This window comes from Podarcis liolepis (genome assembly GCF_965112155.1).
Source record: "Podarcis liolepis genome assembly, chromosome: 7".
Classification (NCBI taxonomy): Eukaryota; Metazoa; Chordata; class Lepidosauria; order Squamata; family Lacertidae; genus Podarcis; species Podarcis liolepis.
Window position 1 is genome coordinate 43,945,355 of NC_139561.1, and position 25,344 is coordinate 43,970,698.

General features: G+C 45.4%; 1 protein-coding gene across 8 annotated transcripts in view; it reads right to left on the reverse strand.

The window, feature by feature from the left end:
• ZNF469 (zinc finger protein 469) overlaps window positions 1–25,344 on the reverse strand; it is a 276,095-nt gene that overhangs the window by 105,593 nt on the left and 145,158 nt on the right. The window contains exon 1 of one of the 8 annotated variants that reach the window (XM_083513411.1): window positions 2,739–3,272. The exons of 6 other annotated variants lie outside the window; for them this stretch is intronic. The gene's annotated coding sequence lies outside the window, so the exon portion shown is untranslated. Of the gene's footprint in view, window positions 1–2,647; window positions 3,273–25,344 lie in introns of those variants that run through there. One more of the 8 variants, XM_083513410.1, reaches the window with a different exon arrangement.

Genomic DNA, 25,344 nt, shown 5'->3' on the forward strand with positions numbered 1-25,344 from the left:
CTTATAACCAAAACTCTCCTTGTCAAAAGCCTCCATAATCCTCATTCCTAAATATTACTTTTATTGAGTGTCTGGATGAAGAAGACCCCCAAAAGTCCATCCTCCTGCCTTAGAAACAGAAATTTGCTTAAAGTCATCCGGCACAGTTCGCTTTTGCTCCGAGGACAGAAACCATCAAACCTTCCTCACCACAATGAAAAGTTTGGAACATCCAATGCTAGTTCCTGCTCAGAGTAGACCCACACTGAAGTTGATGGATACGACTAACTTAAATCTAATCATTTCAGTGGGTTTCCTCTGAGTAGGGCTTAGCTGGATACAAACCTTGGTGCAAATTTCACTTTTTAGGATCTGTATGCAGCGTAAAACCCCACCTCCCATCATTAATCGAACTCGGCCTGATGTTTGGTAGCTAGCAATGGCATTTTGGATGGGAGTTTTCTAATATGGCAATGAGGGCAGCCCACACTGGAGGGAGTTGGGCAGCAGGTAGAGCTACTCCTACAGGAACTGCACGGTAATGATTTGGAGGTGTCCAAAGGTGCAGTTTAGGTGGGGATGAAAAGAAACATCCTGATGGATTGCAATCCGGCATGTGGATCAGAGGCAACTTCCGGGTTCAGAGAAACTGAACCCAGACAAAAGCTTATGATGGAACAAATGGGGTAGTCTTGAAGTGCTGTAAGGCTCTTAATAATACTTCCAAACGGTCACTATTTGGGGCTGGGATTCAATCACGTAGTGGAAAATTCAGGTTGCAGAATTATGGTTGATTGGGAAGTCTTCCACAATGAAACCCACTTTCCCCAAATGTGGCTGTTTTCGTTGTTGTTTGTTTTGCAATAAGGAAAGTGACAGAAAAAGGCCTCGGGAAATGTGCGATAATACAATGTCATCTATGCTTCCCGCCAAAAAAAAAAAGAGTGAATGCTCATTAAATAATCAACATCACTTAATCTCCATGCAAAGAATCCAGAATAAATGCTCAATAAACAGGTCTCCTGGAACCACCCTTAATCTGTTGCAGTAGAAACAACAAGCGTGTCCACCTCTTTGGAAGTTGCATTAATGTGGTTATATCGTGCATATTTCCCATTGTCTCCCCACTGGACCGTGCATCAAATCCTGCTGCCATAGGAATGGCAACTAACTTCCATTTTTCAATAGAAAAATATTAATCCCAGTCACCACCTCCAAAATCCCTCCTAAGTAACTGGCAATGCTATATTATTAAAAGTTTATATTTGAAATGCCTTTACTAGCAACAACACATCAGATATAGCCTCATCAATTGCAGGTGGTGGAGTCTGATTTTCTCTCTCTTCAAAGCAAACAAAAGTTTCCATAGCGTGTTTAGACCCTGCAATTGAGTAACACTTTTATTAAAAACAAAAGTTTCCCTGTATACAAAAATCAGATATCAGCTCATAACTCTTACAAGCACATGTTCTTTTTAAGGAATGTTAATATCTAAACACTGTCTGCCCAATGCACCATCACAAACTGTTTGGAAATAAAATTATTTGTATGCTTTATGGCAACTATAAGAAAATAGCCTGTTTGATACGATCTATAAAAAGCAAAATTGTTTGTTTGTTTTTGTAAGTGTTTAACAATTTGTTATTTTGAATAACAATATTGCAAATGGTTTCCTAAAATATATTCACTTGCTGCCCTGAAGAGATGCTAGCTTGATTTCAAAAGGGGTTGTTTTTCTTTTCTCCTAAGCACCGACAAGCAATGGGAACCTCGAAAAATAATAAAACAAGGAATTCTAATAAATAAATTCAAAATGCTCAGGGTTCCCCAAAGGGTTAATGCAAGCTAATTGAAAAGCTGAATCCTTGGCAGCCGTCCAGGCCACAGTTACACATGCCTGGTGAACTTAAGCATATCCATTTAATTGACACATAGGTGTGGGTTAAATGGCACGCTTCTTGTTGGTACATTTTTGCTTCACAAGCTTAAGCGGCAGAAAATGCACGCCTGCAGAAAGGGAATGTCTAGTGAGGTACGGTAATCTAGGAACTGAAAAGTGCTGCAGAGGTTTCTTTGAAAGCATCTGTGCTCTGCTGGCTTTAGCACGCAGACAGTGGGCTGGATCCAGACACAGTCAGCTGAACTTAAAGCCCCGTTGAAACCCATGGGGCAAAAGTTAGCTGCAACTCAAGTCTCCTTGATTTCAGTAGGAACTAAGTGCAACTAAATAGGCCTGCACCCATCAAGTCCAATCTGTCCATCAATAACTTCTCCCACTCGTGGGAATGAATGGCACCCCTGCTGTGCTGTAGCCCATTAATTGCAACGGAGCTTGCAGAGGAGAAGGTCCCTGAGGGATTGGCTCCCTTGACTTGAATGAAAACATTTTCTTTGGCTTTTAACCCCTGAACCGAACTATTAACCCTGCAGCACTTTTTAAGAAAGGAAGGGCAGAGGGGGGAGAAAACGGGAAGAGAGAAGTGATTTTACAGTTCTTCATTTCATGCATGCAGTGCACATTAACAGGAAAGTCTATTTAAAAAACAACAACCTCAGACGGGATACAGATGCTTATTTCTGAGGACCTGTTAAATTCCTGGTATTTATCCCCAAGAGGTAACACAAGCTAATTTCCAAATCTGCAACATACAAACCAGATTTTAATTACCTTTCTGGTCTATTTCCTTGATGCGCTCCCTTCTGAAGTACGGAGTGGGGATTCCCCCCTGACTGTCTGGCATGGGAGTTAATTCCCCTACCTGCTCAGGCTTAGCGGATAACATCAGAGAGCGGTGCTCCTTCGCCCGGTGTTGCCTTACAGAACCCACGGGGCTTCTTTTGCAGCAGGGGTAGATTTCCAGGTGCACAGCTTATGGGGGAGCCTTGCCGTTTGCAGATTTTTACTTTTTTATTTTAAAAAAGATACAAAAACATTTGGAGCAGCAAGCGCTCACCCCAGGCCGTTTCACAATCCACCCAGCAGCGGTGAGGAGCTCTTCCTTCCAAAACAATGCTCCCACTTCCCTCTGTTTTGCAGACCCACGTTCTCCCTTTTGCCTGGTGCTATTCCCTGCCTGCAACAGCCTTCAGGACTGGGGGAAAGCACTCAGATTCTGGAGAGAGAGAGAGACCACTGGGTTAAAAAGCACCGGAGTCCAGGTTTCCGAGAAGGCAGGGAGTCTCTCCCCATGGCAGGCTTCTGCCCATCGCTCTTCTGGAGGGCAGCCCACCTGCAGCCATCCTTCCACAGGTCCTACAGTGTGACCGTCGTCCTCGTCCTCAGAGGAAGAGGCATGAAAAAGCCTCTCTGGTGTCTGCTGATGACTTCACCTCATTAGCATGCTTCTGATAGTTCCCTCAGACTGTCTTTTCTGCTTTCTTTTTTTAAACTGACTTTAAGACTCTCTGCTAATCAAAATTCTGGAGTGCTTAACCATTTCCTCACTCTGAGAGGAGAGGCAAAATTCCAGTGAGGTGAGCAGAAGGGAGCATTGGGTGAAGGTGGGGAGAAGAACACAAGAGTGAGAGCTCAAGCTCCAGCACATGGGCCAAGAGCAATAAATCCTATCGATGTCCATGGCTCATCGCCTGGAAACATATTCCTAACCCAAAGGTGGCTGAAATGAGACAGGGGCAGACTGGTGCTAGACTATGTTCTGGGGCCTTGCATCGTAACTCTTTGACCCGTACAATCTCTTACTGCATTTCTAGCACAGAGATGCCAAAATCAGCCCCTTCCCGGCAGGCCGATCAGGCTTCTGAATGTTCATAGTCAGCCGTGTGGCCACTGAAAACCAGTCGTGGAGGTAGAACATAGACATTGTGACAAGTACCCATCATCCGTTCTATAGTAGCCTTGCCACTAATCCAGCTCTTGCTGGTGGGGTTCCCCCAAATTCAAGAAGGGACTACGTCAAAGTAACTTTTAACACAGAAGTTCTCAGGTTCAATTACCAACATCTCAGGCAGGGCTGAGAAAGACACCACCACCACCCCGCTTGAAACCCAAAACATTTTGCCCAAAACATTTTGCTACTCTGGGGTGAAGGACAAGATGGTATCTGCATCATTCCATGTGCAGAAGCCAACTGGGCTGGTAGTTCAATCTCAGTCCAATACCCAAAGACAGCAGGACAGATAATGTGGCACACACAGCCCTGCCCTCAAACAGACGGGTACAGCCAAAGTGCTCAGGAGAAACAGCCAGGAGGTCACCACTCCCAGTTGGTGTCACCTGAGGCAGTCACCTCACCCTGTCTAAAGGAAGGGCTGGCCTTGATCCCAGGAAAAGCCTTACTAGATGGAACAATGGTCTGGCTCTGTTCCCAGCCCACTGCCCACAGCTCCAGCTGACAGGTAATAGTCTGAATGCCTCTGGATACCCCACTCATCCCGACTTGACATGTCACTTGTCAACACAGAGGGTTTCCTGACTTCCAAAGGAGCAATTTCTAATGAGATGACACATCCCATGAGAGGCCAGAGGAAACTTCTGAATATTTTAATCAACCCTGGAGAGTGGAATCAATTGAAGAATGATATTAACCTTTAAGAGACTAGAATGGAAAAGATTTTGGGTCCTGAACGCTGCATAAATACAGATCCCTCTTCCCTTTTCAGGGTGTCTTTGTCAACCTATTGAAACAAGCTCTCCTTATGCTTCAGGAAGTAGAACTCAGGAAAATTTCAGGATATCCCAACATTGCATCAGCAAAGTCCTCTTTAAACAGATGCTTCTGTGAGGGCCAGCTTCCTGTGGATTCTGCTCCCCACCCACCCACATGGCTGAAACATTCAAAAGCTTGGAACTGAAAGGCCATGACCAATGTTGCACAGTTGGCATTGACTCACAACAGGGCCTTCTTGTTGGTGGCTCTCCATTTGTGGAATGCCCTCCTTGGCGAAGTGTGTGTGCCTCCCTTGTTATTAACATTCAGGAAGAATTTTAAAACATTCCTGTTCACCCAGGCATTTGATGGCTGAAACATACCACTGCTGATAACCTGCAAATTATTAGCTGCGAGAGAGACTGTTTTAAAAAGTTTTGAGATGTCCTTTGATGTTTTAAAAAGTTTTAAATGTGTTTTCATTTTATGTTTAATTATTTTGCTACTTTTGTTTGCTGAGCTCCTTTGGAAAGGAAGGGTGGAATAGAAATTTAATCAAGAATAAATCAATAGAAACATGCATCATTAACATGAAAGTGTTGCCCATCCCAGTATCAGGGGGGGGGGCATGATCCAATACTGTGCGGTTGCAGACATTTAAACGTGACAGCCATGCCACAGCGTCAAGGCCATGTGTCACACCACATGGCTGCAACAGTTAAAATGTCCTTGAATGTGATCCAAGACGGCACTCAGCACTCCAGCTTTTAAATTGTGTGTAAACAGTACAGATGTATGGAATGCCCTCTTGAAACATCCCCTCCAGGAGTATCACATGTTGTTCGCTTTTATTTGCATCATGTGGATTAGATACATTTTGATTTCTCCCCCACCTGGCTAGAGAACAGTGGTCAAATCACGTTTTCCACAAGCTGCAATTTCTAGCTCTAAATCTGATTCAACATCCCCCTAATTTTTTTTTTTTAAGAACACTCAGCAGCTATGAAAGGTCAACAAAAAGGGGTAAACAAAAATGACCAGGCCCTGTGAAGAAACGCAGATGGCAAACTCTATCCTTATGTCCAGTGGCAGAGCTTCATGCTCCGGCATCGGGGGGCGGAGAGCAGGCGGGGGCAGGGCTGGCATGCGTCCTGGGGGCAGGCCACGCCACCTGTGGGGCACCCAGCGCAGGCGGGGGGCAGCCGCGATGGCACCCTGCTGGGATCGCGCTGCTGGGGGCGGTATGCTCCCCCTGCACTCCTCTTCCTCCGCCAGTACCTATATCCTCTCAAGCAACCCTGTTACAGAACATTAATATGGCAACTTCCAGAAAGAAGTGGGAGAATATTTCAGTCTTCAGGGGCACTCTGTTGCTGACCCAAATGACACCAAGAGAACTTTGGCAGGAGATGCCAATTTAAACTTCTGAAGAGCAATTTATCACTAAATTTGATTATATTTGTTTGAACGGTAATCAGGACTAGGCGTTCTGAGCTAAAAAAAGAAAAAATAAAACCCTCCCAAAAAAATCTTCACCCTGTTTACAGGCAGAGGAGGGGATTTGGCCAAATATTTGTCAACGGAAGGTAGAATTCTCTAACAATCAGGTATATGGCAATAAATAAAAAAAATTCTCAGAAAGTTCCATTCTGATAAATTTTGGCTCAGTTAACACTGAACGAAACTGTACAATCAGTTCACACTGGAAGGTGAAGGAAGCAGTGGGTTAACAAAGGAGGACTGGAAGGCGACTGGACGATTCCTTCAACAATATTAAATAATATTAATATTAATCAATAATTTAATTAATAATTCAATTTTAATTAATAATTATAATAAATCTGCCTTTGAGTTTCTTCCAGCTCTAAATCAGTGTGATCAACTTACAACTGTCACATACTGCCAGCATGACTCAAAAGCACCACACAACTGGCATGTGTGTGTGTGCTCATATGCACCCTCTTCCACACATGTGGCACTGGGCGATCTGCCCAGAACTATCACAGCTTTGGGCCAACACCATCAACCCTGGAAGCATTAATGTCACCCGATTAGCATTACAACAAAAACACAGTCCCTCCCACACTCTTATTCAATTAGCACCCCTCCGCTACAAATGCTACAAAAAAAACCTACCCAAAACAAAACAAAAACTGGCCCCCGGGAAGCTTTGAAACCTAATCGAGGCCTCATGTGCAGGAGCGGTGAGAGCGCATAAAGGCGCAATGGTGAGAAGAACAGCTGCGGGACCCGGCAATACTGGAGGCCGTGTTCGGACGGAACAGGAATGACCTCAGGGAAGCGAGGCTCTCTTGGACATCCATTTCACTGCACAGGAGATGACCCACATATTTGACAACTGATTCACAGCCTCAGCTGTGCGCTGAGATGCTCTGAGAGGCTGAGAGGAATCCAAGGTTAGGGAGATGTGGGGCTCCCTCTGGAATGGAAACCTGGAGAGTCTAAAGTGTTTCACTCCTAACGCATGGATCGCTCCCACCCCCCACCTCAGGCTTGCTGAGGATTTCTCTGGCAGGAAATGCAGCCTGTGTTAAACTACAGGCCTGACGTGTAGGAAACCTCACCTGCAGAGTTCACAAGCATTCCTTTTACTTCCTCCCCTGGCAGCATAAGTGTGACATAGTTCAACAGATGACCTTTTTCACTGTCATGGTCATGCTACACTGGCAAACACTCTGCCTGTTGAATTTCTATCCTTCGCACAGGTGCTAAACAGACATGAAGTCTGATGAAATGACTCATAAGACTACTGGATTCTGTTTTACATATTCATGCATTTGAATCATCTGAATTCTTATTTTTATGCTGCTATTTTATTGGTTCTAAGTTGTACTTTCACTTTTACTGGTATCACTGCTCCCATATTGTACACCATTTGGAGATTTTAAAAAAAATTAAGTGGTGTATGAATGTTTTCAAATAATTGAAATCTAAATAAATAAATAAGTGGCAAGCTTAAGATTTGGAAGTAGTAGCTGTTACTGTTATATCTTATAATATTACCTATTATTATTTATTGGGTTTATAGCTCAACTTTTTCTCCAGTTAGCTCAAGGTGGCATACATGGTTCATTTAATCCTCACAACAATCCTGTGAGGTGGTTTATGATTTGGGAGCAAAACCATCCAGGTATTTTCCCCACTAGGATGACAGGCTGGAGGCAAGAGCAGGGGAAGGAGGTCCGGAGTGCCACACTGGAGATTCAAGACAGATCAAAGATGTACGAACCAGCACTATGGCACCCTGACTGTGCCGCTGTCATCTACAGGAAGCTCACGCTACAGCATGACCCACCCAAACACTCCACTCTTACTACAGGACCCCATTCCTGGTTCCTGAGGAACAATACATTTTTGGGACTCCCAGCCTCCATCTTTCCATCACTTTGTGTATACGCTATGCAAAAAACACCATGCTGATTCTGTGCACCAGAAATCTTAATTTTTCAGCCTCTATAACATGTGCAAACATGCATAAAATTAATTTTGGCTTCTGCTAGCCATGGGAAAGAAGAAACTTAGTGCAGGGAAGGAACATAGCTCAAAGGTAGAGCACTCATGCTTTGAATCGAACCATCGCTGTTCTGACTGGGACTGATGTTGAACTACAGCCCAAAACACCAAGTTGTACAGAAAACTGAGCTAGATGCTCTAATATGTTCCATAAAGGAAGGTACACTGTGCCATCTCCTGATGACCATGAATACTGCTCAGTACTCCCCTTTTTCATTCTCATTTCTGGTTTCAACGCATCAAATAACAGCATAAGAAGAGCTCTCAGTCTGGATTGGGCCAGTGGCCCATTTGGTCCAGCATCCTGTTCTCAAAGTGACCAACCAGACACCCATGGGAAGCTCCAAAGCAGATCCTGCGTGCAACAGCACTCTCCCTTTCGGCCCCCAAAGTTCAATAATGATACAGAGGCATTGCACAGCAGATACATGATGACTGTGACTCTGGGAGCCAGAAGGCATCGCACATACTTTCAGGTTTATATTTGAAGGCATAAAAAAGGATGGAATATGAATCAGCAACTGGAGTTCCTTACACCAAATCCAGCCCCTGACTGCCTCCCCCTCCCCCCACCAGCTGCAAACCAAGAAGTAAAAGAAAAAGAGTGTGGATGAATGATCTACCACAGCGAGGTATAAAAAGAGGGGAGGAGGAGCGACGGGATTAGAGGCCATGTTCAAAACAGGCTTCTAGCCCAACCTTCTGCTCGTCAGGGACTAGAAACTTGAACTTTCTTTCTTTTCTTTATTTGAAGCTGAAATGTTTGGGGTGCTGGATTCTGTGCCCAGGATTACATTCTGCACTGGCAGAACACTCAGCCCAGCAGACCCTTCATCTCAAATATTTTGCCTTTCTTTTGAAGATGGAGCCATGGGCTGGCTCTGTTGTCCATAGCAGTCTGCCCGTGCAGGTCACATATTTTACAGAGTGTGTCAGCGAGGACATCTTTCCCTCACACCCGGGTTTCTCAGCAGGTTGCCGCAAGAGTTCTCTTGCAAGTTTTCCAGCTGCATTTCATGGACGCCAGCCCAAACATCCTGGGGTGCAGTGAAGCTTCCTCAGTTCCCAAGAAATCCAATGCAGTTGAAGGACCTGTCAGCTTCACACCTGGTGTAAGTGCAGCCCTGGTATGTAAAGGAGGGGGGAAACCATTCCAGCATGCAGCCAGCTCTTAAGGGAGTATTCTGCATGCCTGCAGGATTATCACACAAGGGTGGGGTTTGGTATTCTGCCCATGATCCGGCATTCTGGGGTGGACAAAGAGTCAAGGAGCTGTCAGGAGAGAGCCCAGGGCTGTCCAGTCTGACCCACAGGAGGATGCAATACAAATAGGCTTAGGGCTTATCCACACTTCTGCTTATCCCATGCCTAGAAAGCACGGGTTCAAGCAGTTTTCCCCTTGCCCCACTCCATTCCCAGGGAAAACCCACTTTTCAGTGCTAAATCAGAGCAAATGTCAATCTGGCGATAACTCAAATTGCCTTTTGCTCTATTGAGAGCTAAAGAGCAAAGGAAGTATGAATAAGCCCTTGCTTTGAACTAGGCTTAGCTATGGGATGGGGCCCACATTCCTAACTAGGGACTAGAAGCTTGATGATTTTTGTGGTTTGTGTGTGCGTGTGTTTAAAAAAGATGGCCGAACTTCTTCCTTTTTTTGCAGGGAGAAGCAAGTCCAAAGAGCTCTCCAGGGTTTCAGACAGCTGCAGTGTGTGTCTTTTTGAAGCACCAGGGATTGAACCTGGGACCCTTTGGCAAGAAAAGCAGATGCCTTACAACTGAATTGCAGTTCTTTCCTATGCAGTACTACAAAGAAAGTCACAGTTACCTACTTTGAGACCCCCCTCAACCCCCCCCCAAACTATTGTATAGCTTCAAAAGTACTACGAAAACATACTGATCTGGGCAGGCATTTAACAACAGTTTCAGAACCTCCAAGTGTCACTATTTTCCAGGGACAGTTCTGGATTTACAGAAGCTGTCCCACTTTCTGATTTGTTCCCAAAATGTCCCTTTTTGCCTTAACATCCCTATTTTTATCGGAGAAATATTGGAGGGTATAGTAGGATGTCCCTATTTCATTGGAGAAATGCTAGAGGGTATGGAGTTACACGACCCCTGAGCCATCTGAAGGCAGTCCTGTATAGGGAAATTTTTAATTTTTAATGTTTTTATATATGTTGGAAGCTACCCAGAATGACTGAATCAACCCAGCCAGATTGGGGGGGGGTATTATTATTACTACAGTATTATTGAATAGGATGCCATGTTGGAGGGTATGCAGTTTTACTGTGGGAAATGCAGCAATATAATATATTTCTCTTTACTGCACTCACACTTTATTGATGATATTTGACTGACAGGGGTTTATTAATTATGACTAACCCAAGTGCCTTTAGCAGAAAAAGGAGTGAGCTATTTGTTTTTTAAAAAAAACAAAAACAAAACGCAGCAGTCACGAAGCCAGTAAGTATACGAGAAGCAAAAGGCCACAGAGAATCACCAGCCTAATTGCTTTGTTTATTGACCAGCATGAGTACAACACAACCATAGCGTCACCCAAGAATTGACTGGCACTGCTCAGCCTCCTCCTATTCCTGATGGGAAGGAAATAGCCTTGAAGCTCGTGATGCCTAGGACCAGAAGAAGAGCCCTACAGCAGCATCAGGCCAAAAGAGGCCTCTCTAGTCTACCATCCTCTTACCACAGTGGCCAGCCAGATGGCTCCTCTGGAAAGCCCACAAGCAGGACTTGAACACAACTGCAGCAGCTCCCTCCAGGGGTGATTCACAGCAACTGGCATTCAGATGCTATTCCTCAGCTGGAGCCGGCAGTTCAGTTTCCTTCGCCCTGTCTCCTGCTTCCAGCCAATCTTGCATAACTTGTGAAAGCAGAAGGAAGGCAAATCAAGAATGGAAACAGCCCTGAGCTAACCATCAAATCTGCATCACCGTAACAAATCTGCAGCAATAGTGTGGGTATAATTACAATGGCAGGTATTTCACCAACAACGCACTCTGGAGAATGACCACCTGCCCCAAAAGCAAACACAGCCAGCCCAGTTAACCACAAAGACTGTGGATTGCATGCGATGCTATTCCTACTCAAAGTAAACAATGCCCCTGACTAACATAGGCCCATTAATTTCAGTGGGTCTGCTTGAGTACAACTCAAGCCACATCATACATGTAAAACACTACGATACCACTTTAAAGTCATCCCCCAAAAAATTATGGGAGCTGCATTTTCTAAAGGGTGCTGAGAGTTGTTGGGAGATCCCCATTCCCCTCACAGAGCTACAATCCCCAGAGTTCCCTGTGAAGAGGGATCAATTGTTAAACCACTCTGGGAAATGTTGCTTTCTGAAAGGAACAGGGGGTCTCCTAACACTTCTCAATACCCATAACAAACCACAGCCTCCATAATTGTTTGGAGGAAACCAGGACTGTTTAAAGTGGGCTTGTAGTGCTTTAAATGTATGGTGTGAATGGGGCAGTAGATAGGTGCTACCTCTATCTTTGAGAAAATACAGAAAGTGATGGAGTCAGCAGAATATGATGAGCTGGTCAAGGTAGCTCCCTCCCTCACACCTCTCCACTTTTTGTCCTTGCAGAACCCAGCAGACAAATCTTCTCTTCCTTCCTTCACTTGCAACAAAGGCAACTTTAGAATAAATACACAGGAGAGAGCCAGGCCAACACATTCTTTTTTAAAGACTACAAAAGACTTGGTGGTGTTATGGGGATGTGAGTTAAAACATGGTATCCACAAAATAGTGCTTGCAAATAAACCATGCTGTATCAGGCAAGAGCGTGCCAGACATGCAGGCAGACTAACAGACTGTCCAAAACTCATAGTGGCTGCATACACACCATACATTTAAGCTGGGCTTTTTTCAGCTCGAACTCACTGGAACTCAGTTCTGGCACTTCTCAGGTGGGCACCATGGCCATTTTAAGAGAACAAGGAAGGTGTACATGATGAGTTCCGGCACCTCTTTATCTAGAAAAATAGCACTGCATTTAAGGCACCTTTAAGGCACAAGAATCATGGGTACTGTAATTTGTGATGAGAACTGTAGTTCTGGGAGGGGTAAACAACAGTTTCCTCGATTCTTTGGATGTATGGTGTGTAGTGTGCAGCCAGTTTGTTGCCCAATGACAGCCTGCGACATGGGATCCACTTTCTCATATTCACTGTTGAGTTATACTTAATAGAACATTATTAATCCTAAAATGACAATTCACCGAGCAAGAGACATAGTGTTGCCTTAGGATTGCTACTAAATGAAAATTGGTGATTTTTACACTTGTTCGTAGCTGAAAGACTGAGAAACTACTGAAAACCAGTAGTTTTTGTTTTTTTAAATGATGGCAAGCACTGCACAGCCAAGCTACCCAGAGCAGTAGACACTTCTGGGAGCAATCTAGAAAACCAAAGAAACAGACTAGAAAGTGAACAGAATGTCCCTGCTCCACAGAGAGCTTCCTTGCATACAGCTGGCCAAAAATATCTTTCTTACTGAAAAATGCTGTTGCCTCTCTCCTGCCACTTTGCAGCACTCATGGAAAGTGATCAAATGTGTGTGTCATCAGGAGAAGGCATTTTATCCAGGCACCGCATGTAAGTGCTCCTTTAGTTTGGTCAGCCTTAGTTGGAGTCTAATATGGCAGCAACAGCTTTGCCACAACTCGCCTGGGATGACCTCATGATCCACCTGAGGGCCCCAACCTACTGGATGAAGGCAACCCAAACATAATGTGAGGCTTAGCTCACTTGCTGGAGTCTGTTGTGGGTGAGGAGACAGAAACAGCTTTCTGCTGTGCACCCATCCACTCTGTCTCTCTGGACTGGTTTGCATCCTGGTTGCAAATTGTTTTAACCGATTTCAGTATTGTATTATGATATTATTGTAACCCACCATGGGACCCTATGGTGAAGGGTGTGACAATGACAGGTTTACCTGTTCCAGGGCAAGGGTGGCATATTTAGTTACGAGGTGGATATTCCTTACCAGGAAGTGGCCAGGAGATGGGAATGTGCTGTATACATTCCATGCAGCTTAGCTGCAAGGAAGTGGGGAGACCATTAATTAAAAATTGGTCAAAGAATCGCTAGTGGCTGTACAGCTAGTGGCTGTGTTAAGGACAGCACGTCTTGTGTGTGTGTGTGTGTGAGAGAGAGAGAGAGAGAGAGAGAGGACGTTGAAGGAAGTCGAAAATGGACATGATTTGTTGTAAAATGGATAAAATGTATAATGAGTTGGATTTAATAAAAGCATAAAAAGAGAGAGAGAGAGAGAGAGAGAGAGAGAGAGACAGACAGACAGACAGACAGACAGACAGACAGACAGACAGACTGTACACCATGGAGGATGTTCCCAGGCAAGTCTGGGTTTCATGGACATATTGTACTGATTTCTCAGTCTACTCTGAGAGCTTTCTCAGTCATTTACCGAGCGTTATTTGAAAAATTCACAACAGACGGCAAGATTCCACCCTGGGTTTGTTTGCTTCCAAATTTACATCCAAAAGGAGACTTGCAGCAGCAGTACTGGGCGAGTCCGCCTGTCCCCCTCCATTTCAGCAAAGGACAATGCCGAAGTGATGGTCACGTGCCTCACCAGAGCTGGGCGCCTTCCACACCAGCGCTGCTGCTGCTGCAGGTCACATGAGGGCTGGTGTGCAAGAGAGCCAAGCAAGATGCTGTCATGAAATTGTGTGCACGCAATGAAGCGTGACTCCAGAGCCAGGCTGGGCCAACAAATGCAAGGAACATGCTCTTGGCTTTGCAGGAGTGAAGGAACAGGGATGGAGAGAGGGAATTCGGGCTATAAAAAGAGACAAAGAGGATCAGCAGATGAAATTAAAAAGCTGCCAGAAAGCAATCAACCAACGAAAGCCCATCTGAACAAGTGGAACATATTCTATCTCTTCGCCAGAAGAGCTGGAAAGGTAGGGGTGAGAATGATAAAAGCTGAAGGTGTGGAAGGCAAGTGGCAGATACTGGTGTGGTATGTGGAGACTCATTGGCCAACCCCAAAAGTCTAGCATGGAAGAAACTCTCTCTGATGTTAAGAACTTAAGAACAGCCTGGTGGATCAGGCCTGTGGCCCATGTAGTCCAGCACCCTGTTCTCACAGTGGCCAACCAGATTTCTGCAAGAAACCCACATGCAGGATTCAAGCACAAAACCACTCTCCTCTCCTGCAGCTTCCAGCAACTGGCATTTGGAAGCATTACTGCCTCCAACTGTGGAGGCAGAGCCTAGCCGTCATGGCCTATTCACTGTATCTCTGCAGTTCCTTGATGCTCCAGGGGCAAATGTTTGCCCTTCCAGCCACATAAGCCAAGCATTCCTGATGGGCGAAATTCCTTTGGAGAAAACTCAGTGTTTTTTTTCTCCCCGCCTCCCAACAGTTTGGGCTCCTATCTGAACTACTTGGCAGCCTAGTTGGAGAATGGCCACAACTTCCTTTTGAAACTGGGCACAGCTTCAGTCTCCCTCCCTCCCTCCCATCCATCTGCCCCTTGGCACTTTCCCTTTTTTTGGAGCACACTACTGTTAAAAACAGAGAAATTAAGGTTGTTTTTTTGTAAAAAAAACAAACCCTTCACTCATATGTTAAAACAGCTTTAAAGACTCTGACAAACTGACATTCATACTCATAACACACTTGCTGCCAAAGGGTGAGTCACCCACAGCTTATCAACCAACCTGTGGCAATTCCATCCCTGCAGCCAAACTCTGCAAATAGAGTGGTGCACCAAGGCGGCTCTGGAAATCCTCCTCCCTATTTGGAGGCAAAGACACATGGGGAAATGGGGTGTCTATTACACTGAATTTATCCAGGAGGCAGAAAAATTCTCCAATAAGAACATGTGAAGCTGTCTTATTCCAAGTACAGTGGACGCTCGGGTTGTGAACATGATCCATGTGGGAAGCACGTTCGCAACCCATAGCATTTGCAACCTGCAGTGCCGCATCTGCGCACGTGCGGGTCGCGATTCAGTGCTTCTGCGCATGCGCAAAGTGCGATTTAGCATTTCTGCACATGCGCAAGCGCCGAAACCTGGAAGTAACCCATTCCGGTACTTCCTGGTTCGGCACGGTGCGCAACCCGAAATCACGCAACCCGACGCTTCTGTAACCCGAGGTATGACTGTATAAGAACTTTGCCAAATCTAACTCAGTATTGGCTACACTGACTGGCAGCAGCTCTGCAGGGTTTCAGACTAGAATGAATTCCCAGCCCGAGCTGGAGATGCTGGGGATTGGACCTAGGACCTTCTGCATGCAAAGCAGGTGCTCCACCACTGAACTATGGTCCTTCTTCTCTGGTTTCATTGTGCGGCTCACTATTAGCAGTGGCAGCAGCATAATCTTCTTTTTTCCCCTCCCCAAGTCTTTTTTGGGGGGAGGAGGGTGGCACTGCTACAATATTGAGCAGCAGCAATTGTGCTGGAAGCCTAGGCACCAGTTGGCATCCTTCACAAATACCCTGAATCTAACATTGTTGCAGGATATCGTAACGGAGACTACTCAGAGAAAATTCTGCAAAGTAGCCTTCTTTTTCAAGGGGAGAAAAAACAAAATTCAGGTGCTTTTTCGGGGGGGGGTCTTCTGAGAAATGTTGGCTCAGCTCTGTTTTGAGCCCCTCATTCATAGATCCTCAGCAGTGGGCATCATGGTAGCTTTCTCGAGGAATTAGAAAATGAAAGCCTGGAGTGGGTTGAGAGAGGAAACACGCTGAATCAGCTGGTGCATTTCCCACTAGGTATTCCTCCATCTATCTTGATCAAAATAAAGAACTCATATGTTGGAATTCCAAATTACAACCTGGAAGGTTCAGGACAGACAAAAGGAGGTCCTTCTTCACAGAGTACATAGTTAATTTGTGGAGTTTGCTCCTAGATGATGTAGTGAGGGCCACCAACTTGTACACCTTTAAAAGAGGACTGGACAAATTCATGGAGGAGAAGGCCACAATGACTATGTTCTCCCTCCACTGTCAGAGGTAGTAAGGCTCTGAATACCAGTTGATGGGAGTCACAAGTACTTTTAGTTCCTGCTTGCAGGCTTCCCATGGGCATGTGGGTGATCACTGTAAGCCTGATGGACTAGATGGGTCCCCTTTGGCCTGGTCTAGCATTCAGGCTCTCCTTACGTTCCTATGAACTGAGAGCCAAACTTTATACAATAGTTTAGTTCTATTCCTATACACTTAAGTGCAGGGGGTTTAGATACAAATTGCCAGTGTGGGAAGGGCGTAATCTGGATCATGAATCTAGCATAGGGGTAGGGGGGGGGACTTTTTGCACCTCTTAATGCTGCTAGGATCTCAGTCCACATCAGGGGCAAATTGCAGCAGCAATTTGATGGATGGGGGTGAGGAGCTTCCATGAAGCAAATGGGAAGGTATTTTTCTATGCAGATTAATGATGGTGGTGGGATCCACACTGGGGCCACACAGCAGAATTTATCCCACTATGCTTGGGTCCCAATATGCATTGAGCACACTGGTGATTTGAGTTCTTTTTAAAAAAGCCACCTTGCACTTAAGGGCACAGACTACTAGGCTGATCTATCTACTAGTCTGGCCTTAGATTTAGAGATAGGAGAAAGAATGTGGTGAGCCCTCAACCCCACAATAAATATTTGACATACTCCTGGAGAGGGCCATCACTAGTCATTCTGCTGCCTGAACTGCCACTCACTCCATTCTTCATGGCACAAAGCACCCAAGGCCGACCGCTTTATCTTCATACCTGAGACGGTACTGCTCTTTATCTCCTCAGCAGTAAAAACACAAAAATGAAAAATGAAATAGCTAACAACTTCCTGCTCTTTCATAACACCCAAAATCAGCTGCCTGAGACTGTGGCCTCACTTTGCCTGATGGTAGGGGCGGCTCCTAGCAGAGCTGGAGTGGGAGGATGCTTCTGCGAGATGAAAATATAGAGAGAGAACTTGTAACCCTAGAACAATGAAAGAGCCAAGCAACCTTAAGTTGAAAGGAAACACACACTCACTTTATCACGAAATTAGCCTCAGTCATGGACAGACACTGACCGAAAAAATCCAGACTCTTCACCGGGGTAGCCAAACTCCTGCATTCTGGAGGTTACTCAGCTCCCATCAACCCCAGCCAGATTGGCCACTGGTCAGAAATGATAAGAACTGGAATCTAGTAACATCTATAGGGCTACTCCGCTGCTCCACACCAAAAAGTTGAATTATACATCCTGAATATGTAAACATTTTTTGTTCTTCTGCTCCTGTGAGCCACACTGGAGCAGGGAGAGGTCGGATGCAGTCTACTGGCCTCCGCCAGCCAAGCTCAGTCCCAGTCTGGTTTCAGAAATTCCACTAGACATTTCCCAATCATTCCCAGCCTTATCTCTGTGGCTGCTAAGCGCTAGAAGCTCATTTCGAGATTCTCAGGATACTGGACCCAGCATCTGGTGCCAAATCTCACACTTGCATGATGTGATCCTGGCTACAGAGTCTCTCGGAAAAAATAGGCGATTGTCCCATGATAGCGTTTGATGTAAACAAGGCCCAATGTCTCCAAAAAAGCTCTTTATGGAGAGTCAAGCTCAATTTGGTTCAAAGCTTTTGTTTGCAGCCTAGGCCAGCTCTCAGGCTCTCTGGGCTGTCTGCTTATTATATTCCTAATTGGCTCGGCCATCCTGCCTAGCAGTAAAAGCCACAAGCCCATAGTCTCAAATGAGCTAGCGCGGTCCAAAAAGCAACAGATTTCAGGGGGATTCCTGAACTCCTTTGTGAAAGGAGGCTGGTGAGGGGGGATGATGCCTTCAGTCCATAAATAAACATGACGCAAGACACATCACCAATCAGGTCTCCGAATCAACTGGCAACTTGCAGGGTGTCATAACATTTGTGCTGTAGCTACTGATGGTGCCAGCCTGGCTAGGCTCCCAAGCTGCACACACACCACTCAACCCACACTTGGGAGGTTTTGATTTACAGAAAAGGCAAGTGGGGACATGGCAGAGGCTTAAAAAATGATGATGCATGGTGTGGAGTAAGTTGATAGGGAGAGGTTTTTCTCCCTGTTTCATGATACTACAGCTCAAGGCCTTTTAATGGAACAGAATGTTGGAAAATTCTGGACAGACAAAAGCAGTGCTATTTTTCTAGAAAAAGAGGTGCCGGAGCTCACCATGAATGCCTCCCTTGCAGCCAGGACTGAAGGGCCGTTAAGATTGGAAGTAGGACCTGGAAACATGCCAGGAATTGAGACAAAATAGCAATCAGGAGCAGAGGGAAAACAAGTGCAAGCTGGGGGTTAGGTCCACTGTGTTAGGCTAGCCAACATAATACACCAGTAGACCTTATTGCTTCACCAATGCTTTGCTTGGACAGGATGTACTTTATACTCCTTCGAGTCCAGAGGCTGAGTAGCCAGTTTGGGTGAGTGGAGCCAGGCCAGATCTGGAAGGTTATTCCGCAAGAGGCTGTAGTTACCAGACTCACCACATGGGGCAGTGGTTGGCACTTGCTGACAGAAAGGGGAAAGTGAGGTAAGGGCAATAAAGAACAGGTTGTGGGGAGACAGTGCGAATCATAAGTACAGTGGTACCTCGGGTTACATATGCTTCAGGTTACATACGCTTCAGGTTACAGACTCCGCTGACCCAGAAATAGAAGAAGAAGAAGAAGAAGAGTTTGGATTTGATATCCCGCCTTTCACTCCCCTTCAGGAGTCTCAAAGCGGCTAACATTCTCCTTTCCCTTCCTCCCCCACAACAAACACTCTGTGAGGTGAGTGGGGCTGAAAAATTTCAAAGAAGTGTGACTGGCCCAAGGTGACCCAGCAGCTGCATGTGGAGGAGTGGAGACGCGAACCCGGTTCCCCGGATTACGAAACTACTGTTCTTAACCACTACACCACACTGGCTCCTAGTACCTCGGGTGAAGAACTTTGCTTCAGGATGAGAACAGAAATCGTGCTCCGGTGGCGCGGCAGCAGCAGGAGGCCCCATTAGCTAAAGTGGTGCTTCAGGTTAAGAACAGCTTCAGGTTAAGAACGGACCTCCAGAACGAATTAAGTACTTAACCTGAGGTACCACTATACTGGAAATGTTTTCAGTTTGTTTTAGGGGAAGGGGTGCAGGAATAGAAACAGAGACCAATGTCTCTCCTCTCCGCCCCCCCCCCCGCCCAGCTCAGTTTTCAGGAACAGGAGATTGCAAGTCATGTGAGGGCAAAACTCACTGCAGACCCTCCAAGTGTCCCTGTTTTCCAGGGACGTCCCTGATTTAGTGAAGTTGTTCCAGTTTCTGTTTTGATCCTAGAACGTCCCACTTTTCCTTAGGATGTTCCTATTTGGTATGGAGTTATCCAACCCCCAACCTGTCTGAAGGCAATCCTGTATAGGGAAGTTTTCTTTTTAATGTTTAATGTTTTATTATAATTTTATATATGCTGGAAGCTGCCCAGAGCTGTTGGGGCAACCTAGTAAGATGTGTGGGGTATAAATAGTAAAATTATCATTATGAAATGGGATGTCCCTATTTTCATGAGTTAAATATTGGAGGGTATGTCACTGCAGCTTCCTGAGTGTTTCATGACAGCTGTCACTGGTATCTGCCACCTTCCTTTATCAACAGCCCCTAGGAGCCAAGCTTTGTAATGGCATCCCTCTTTGTGAATTTTGCCCCACCAAAACCAGCCAAAATTCAACCAGCATGCATCTGGGGCTGTGAGAAAGGCATTTTCATTCAGCTCCACAGGTTTCTGCAGGGGATCAGGATGGGTTTATTGCTATTTATTTATCACATTGACACGCACAGGATTCTCCGATGCTTCCGCTAAGGCAGGTCAGGACTCGGCTCTTCCTCGAGAGCGGCTGCTGCGGGGAAGAGAAGGGGTGGGCTTTCGCAGGGAGGCAGATGAAACTGCTCAGAAGCCTTGGCTCAGAAAGGGCAGGTGATTCCCCCTAGAGAGTGAGCGGCTGTCACCAGTGGCTCCCTGCCAAACCCTGCACCTTTCTAGTCTGCATAGCAGCAAACATTCTAACGGCCTGTGGCTATAGATTTTCATTTGAACCTCTCCAGCGTGGGCCATTGTTTCCAATCACACCTGCTCTAAGCTCCTCCTGCCCGCAAGGCTCCCCTGGCGCGTTGGGGCCTGCAAAGATTTCAGCCGCTTGACACATGCCAAACCAAAGAAATGATAATTTTTAAAATCTATATTTTAAAAATAAACAGCAAGAAAGGGCAGCAATAAACTTGGGGTCACAAAAGTGCCCCCCCCGAAAACCTGGTACTGTTGATAGAAAAGCCATTTGAAGATAGTTCCACGCACAAAGAAATTAGCTGCCTTCTACAGATAAAAAGCAAACAAAGGATGAATAAAATCCGACCATACGAAATTAGCCTTTGTCAGCTTGGGACCATCCAGCTTTTGGTGGACTACAACTTTCTTCAGCCCCAGCCAGCACTGCTATATGATGCTGCGGCTGATGTGAACTAACAACATCTGGAGGACCCAAGGTTGGCATGGCTGTGAGTCCCAGCTAAAGAACTAGATGCCAAGAACATAGCAAGAGCCTGTTGGATCAGGTCAGTGGCACACCCAGTCCAACATCCTGTTCTCACAGTGGCCAACCAGATGCCCTGACACTAGAACTCACGGGCGTCCAATGAAGCTGAATGGTAGAAGATTCAGGACAGATAAAAGAAAGGAGCTGAATTATGGAATTTGCTCCCACAAGAGGCAGTGATGGCCACTATCTAACCTAAAATATTATTCTGGATATTTTTTAAAAAAATGATTAAAACAGCCCACTCAAAACGGCCACAGATAATGAAAAGCCCAAGACCTGATGTTTTTGCCTAGCACTTAATGACACAATAGCTATGCTCTGTCTCCATAGCTGGAGGCAGCAACACTTCTGAGTACCAGTTGCTGAAGCTGCAGGAGGGGAGAGAGAGTGCTCTTGTGCTCAGGTCCTGCTTACGAGTTTCCCACCAGCATGTGGTTGGCCACTGTGAGAACGGGATGCTGGACCAGATGTTCTTTTTGTTGTTTTTCTTAGGTTCTTAATGTGACGGCTGAAAACAGGAATTCAGTGCAGCAGCAACTATTGCAACATACATGGTGCACTTCAAGAAGGTGTAGGAACCATTTGAGATATGGTGGCTGGTGCCCATGGACACTGGTGGAGCACAAAGCTATTGCATCCAAGAGGCAAAGCCACCAAGGTTTCAACCTAACAAACATCTTGATTCTGCCCCTGGAGGCTGCCAGTGTAAATACTTCATTTGTGTCCAAAAAGGGGTGCTGTCAATAATAAGTCTCTCCTTGTGCTCCCAGATACTAATCCCAGGCCCAAGACAAGCCAAGAGGCTGCAAAGTAGGTTCCATCACACACAGAGACATACACTGCAAGGCTTGCCTTCTACACTCCTGTGTCTTTCCAAGAATAATGGAAACAGATTGAAAAAGGAACTTTCCTGACTTACTTCCAGCATCTCCCTTTTGCCAGGCTATTCTGATACTACATTAACGTGCAAGTCAAGATTGTTCATATTTATTAAAAAAAATGAAGAAGGAAAAGCAGAAATAGTGGAACCTTCAGATCACTCTCTGGCACGGGACCTCATTAATGTACAGAACAGGAATGACGGGAAAGAGATGGTGGGACAAACAGATGGGGCTGTATGATCAAGCGCTGAGCTGCCGCCACCCAAGCCTCTGCAGTCGATAGCTTCCCTTATGTTCAGCCACCACCCAAGTGACAAATTTCAGAGCAATGCAAGCCCAATAATTTGTAGAATTGGATCTAAATGTGGTTATTGTTCTACATACTTTATTACAGTTGCACGCACGCACACACACACATCATATCAGCTATACAAAACAGAATCCTGATCAAAGACTTGTAAGGTCTCGCTTTTTCAGCAAAGCAATTAAGATAAACTATGCTAAACCCAAGGTGTTATATGCAAAGGTGTAAAGCAGGGATGTGGAACCTGTGGCTCTCCAGATGTTGCTGGATGACAACTTCCCTCATTCCAGGTTGGCTATGCTGGGAGTCCAGCAACATCTGGAGGACCATAGGTTCTTCATTCCCATCCGAATTCTCACAGGCAGACCTAGCAAGACCTAGGCTCTGTTGCCATAAAATTTAGCAGGAGATGATAGGGGGGTTTTTGTATTGTTTTAAAAAAATCAATTTTAGTTGCTTTTATTGTATGATTGTAGATGCCCTTGAGGGTCATGTGAAAAGAAAAGAAAAAAAAATACTTCTATTCAGAGTAGATCCATTGACAGTAATAGAAATGACCAACCTGGGCTCATTAATTTCAGTGGTACTACTCTGAGTAGAACTTAATTGGATGCAACCCAATAATAATAATGCAGCTGAAAAGCAGTAGCAGATTGGGTTATACTTTCTGTGATTTGGCTAGAATCCAAATGATCAGGATCTAGAACTTCAAACCCACATGAAATTAATATTTTAACACGGCTCCAGGAGACATCTGAGGGTGTTACATGCTGATGCTGGGCTTGGCCCTGGAGGCTGGGATGCTGGAGAAGAACTTAACAATTTTCACATTTGGGATGACCAAATTCAGCAGAGCTCATTCTCCCTTGCTTTTACAGGGATTGGCAATTTCTCCTCTCGTCTCTGCTTCTTGATTATGTTTTGTGTGTCCCTCTTTTAAGAACATGAGCAGAGCCTGCAGGATCAGGCCGATGGTCCATCTAGTCCAGCATCCTGTTCTCACAGTAGCCAACAAGGTGCCTGTAGGAAACCCTCAAGCAGGACCTGAGCATCAGGGCACTCCCCACTCCTGAGGTTTCCAGCAGCTGGTATTCAGAAGCATTACTGCCTCCAACTGTGGAGGCAGAGCGTAGACAGTGTGGCTAGTAGTCATTGATAACACTCTCTTCCATTAATTTGTCCAATCCTCTTTTAAAGTCATCCAGGTTGGTGGCCATCATTGCCACCTGCAGGACTGAGTTTCACTGTCTGTGTACTGCATAAAGAAGTACTCTCCTCCTCCTTCATCCTCTTCCTCCTCCTCAGCCCTCCAAAGTCCTGCCAATAATTGCTTCTCTGTAACTTTGGCACAAAATGTAATAACAGAAAGTCCTGATGACAAAAGCACAAAACAGCACAATCGCTCGCTGTGCTGCGGCGTCCTAAGGCAGGCCTATAAATAGGACGGGTGACACCGCATGATAGTAAAATTAGCAGTGGACTGGGAAAGCAGCCACAACTCACAAGAGTTCTGCTAAAACACCCCCCCACACACACACACAAACACATTTCTATTCCAGGGCTTTTAAGTGCACTCAAGTGGCACTTGAACATTTTCGGGGGGAGACGCCTGAAAGTCAAAAGCGAGAATGCCTGCTGACTCTCTGCTGGAAGACTGTTCCACAGCATGACACCAGTGACGCTGAATGCCTGCAACAAGTGTACAATCTTTTGTTCCCAGTTGAGCTGTACACTCGTATAGTTATTCACATGCAATGTCAAACAAGTGTGAATTTTGTGTATGTAACAGCTGAGCTGCATAAATCTACATGTGTACACTCTTTCACACAAACACTTGTGTAGAGGCAGCTTGCACCTGCATTCAGTGCAATGTGTGTACAAGCCTTTTGTCCTTGCTCTTGGGGGAGTCAGATCAAGGGCCAGAGCCAATTTTGCTGACCATTAAGGCTCGGCTCAGCTGAAGATATGGCTTCTGTTGAAATTTTAGTTGCTGACTGATGGTCTCCTTACCATCATTCCCCAAAGGGTCAGGGTGTGTCACAAATATATTTAATCCATAACTTTACTTGTGCAGTAACTCTGCTCAGGCTCAATATGACTATCTCTAAGTCTAGCATGAAAGGTAATGTCCACCAGCAACACTGATCCTAACTCCATGCAAACCTCTCTCATGTCACTAAGAGCACTTCTGGCTCCCTCAGCTACAAGTGCATTAAGTTCATTGCATAAACTCCCTGTCAAAGAAAAATCACACCCTTCCACATGTGAAACCTATATACAACCTACTGAAGAGTTCCCTTGTAATAAAGGTGGAGGGGCATTATATTAGCTCAAGCCTGGATGTGCCAGTGCAACTGTTGGCTTTCATACTCTTTTAAGTCAGTTTTCACAGGTTGATTACAGATTTATTGGGTGCCAGAGTGAGGGGAGGGGAAGGATGCCACTTGTAAAGGATAACCTACTTCCTACATTGAAACTACAGCATGCCTTTTTAAATGTATTTTTATTGAGCTCTTGTAATATCACAAGGAAAATCAAATAGCAAACCAGCAGTAAGATGAAATGAAACAAAACAACTTGTTGCATAAGCAAACCACATTTCTCACCTTTACATATTATGGAAATACGGGGGGGGGGGATGAGCAGAGGATCCCAAAAGATTAAGAAACAACTCCTCTCCACACACACCTTCAAGCAACATGCATTTCTTACCAGGTGTGGCCCGAAGTAAAGAGGTAGATTCTCAAGGGAGGATGGGAGATGAGCACTCTTCAGGCATATTAAGACTAATAATATATTGCATGCATCCAAACAAAGGTATTACACGCATTCACCTGATGGAAGATAAAGCTGTAAATGGTTACCCCCTGTTTGGTGGAATGCCCATGAATACCAGTTGCTGGTGAGCTCCAGTGGGAGGGTGCTGTCATGCTCATGTCTGGCTTTTTAGTTTCTAAGAGGTTGGCCACTGTCAGAAAGAGGATGCTGGAGAAGATGGGCCTAGATAGGTCTGATCTCCTTATGTCCTTATGTTGTGCTACAGGCCACTTGTTAGCTGATGAAGCAAGGTACCCATCCCCAAATTTGACTAAATGATCAGTGTCAAATAATTCCAAGCTAGCTAGACAAATGGCCTGTCTGAGTATAAGTAAGCAGCAATACCCAGTTGTGTGAAAACACTGCTGTTTTTAAAGTGTGGTGGCTTTAGAGGGGTTACACAGATGGACAGAGACGGGCAAACGACCAGCCAAGGTGGAACCTGGAGGTGTGAGTGGAAGGGCCAGGTTGCTGGGTTCTCTAACCCAATTCCCAGTGGGAGGGAAAAGATCATACACACAAGGTTGGCACAGATGGACTCTTGAATACAATACCTCCTTTGCAAAATGATCAAAATTTTGCATTCCAACAGGCTAGTGACCTCCAGATTCTGTGAAATGGTATTATAGAGTTTACCTTTTCGCATGGGCG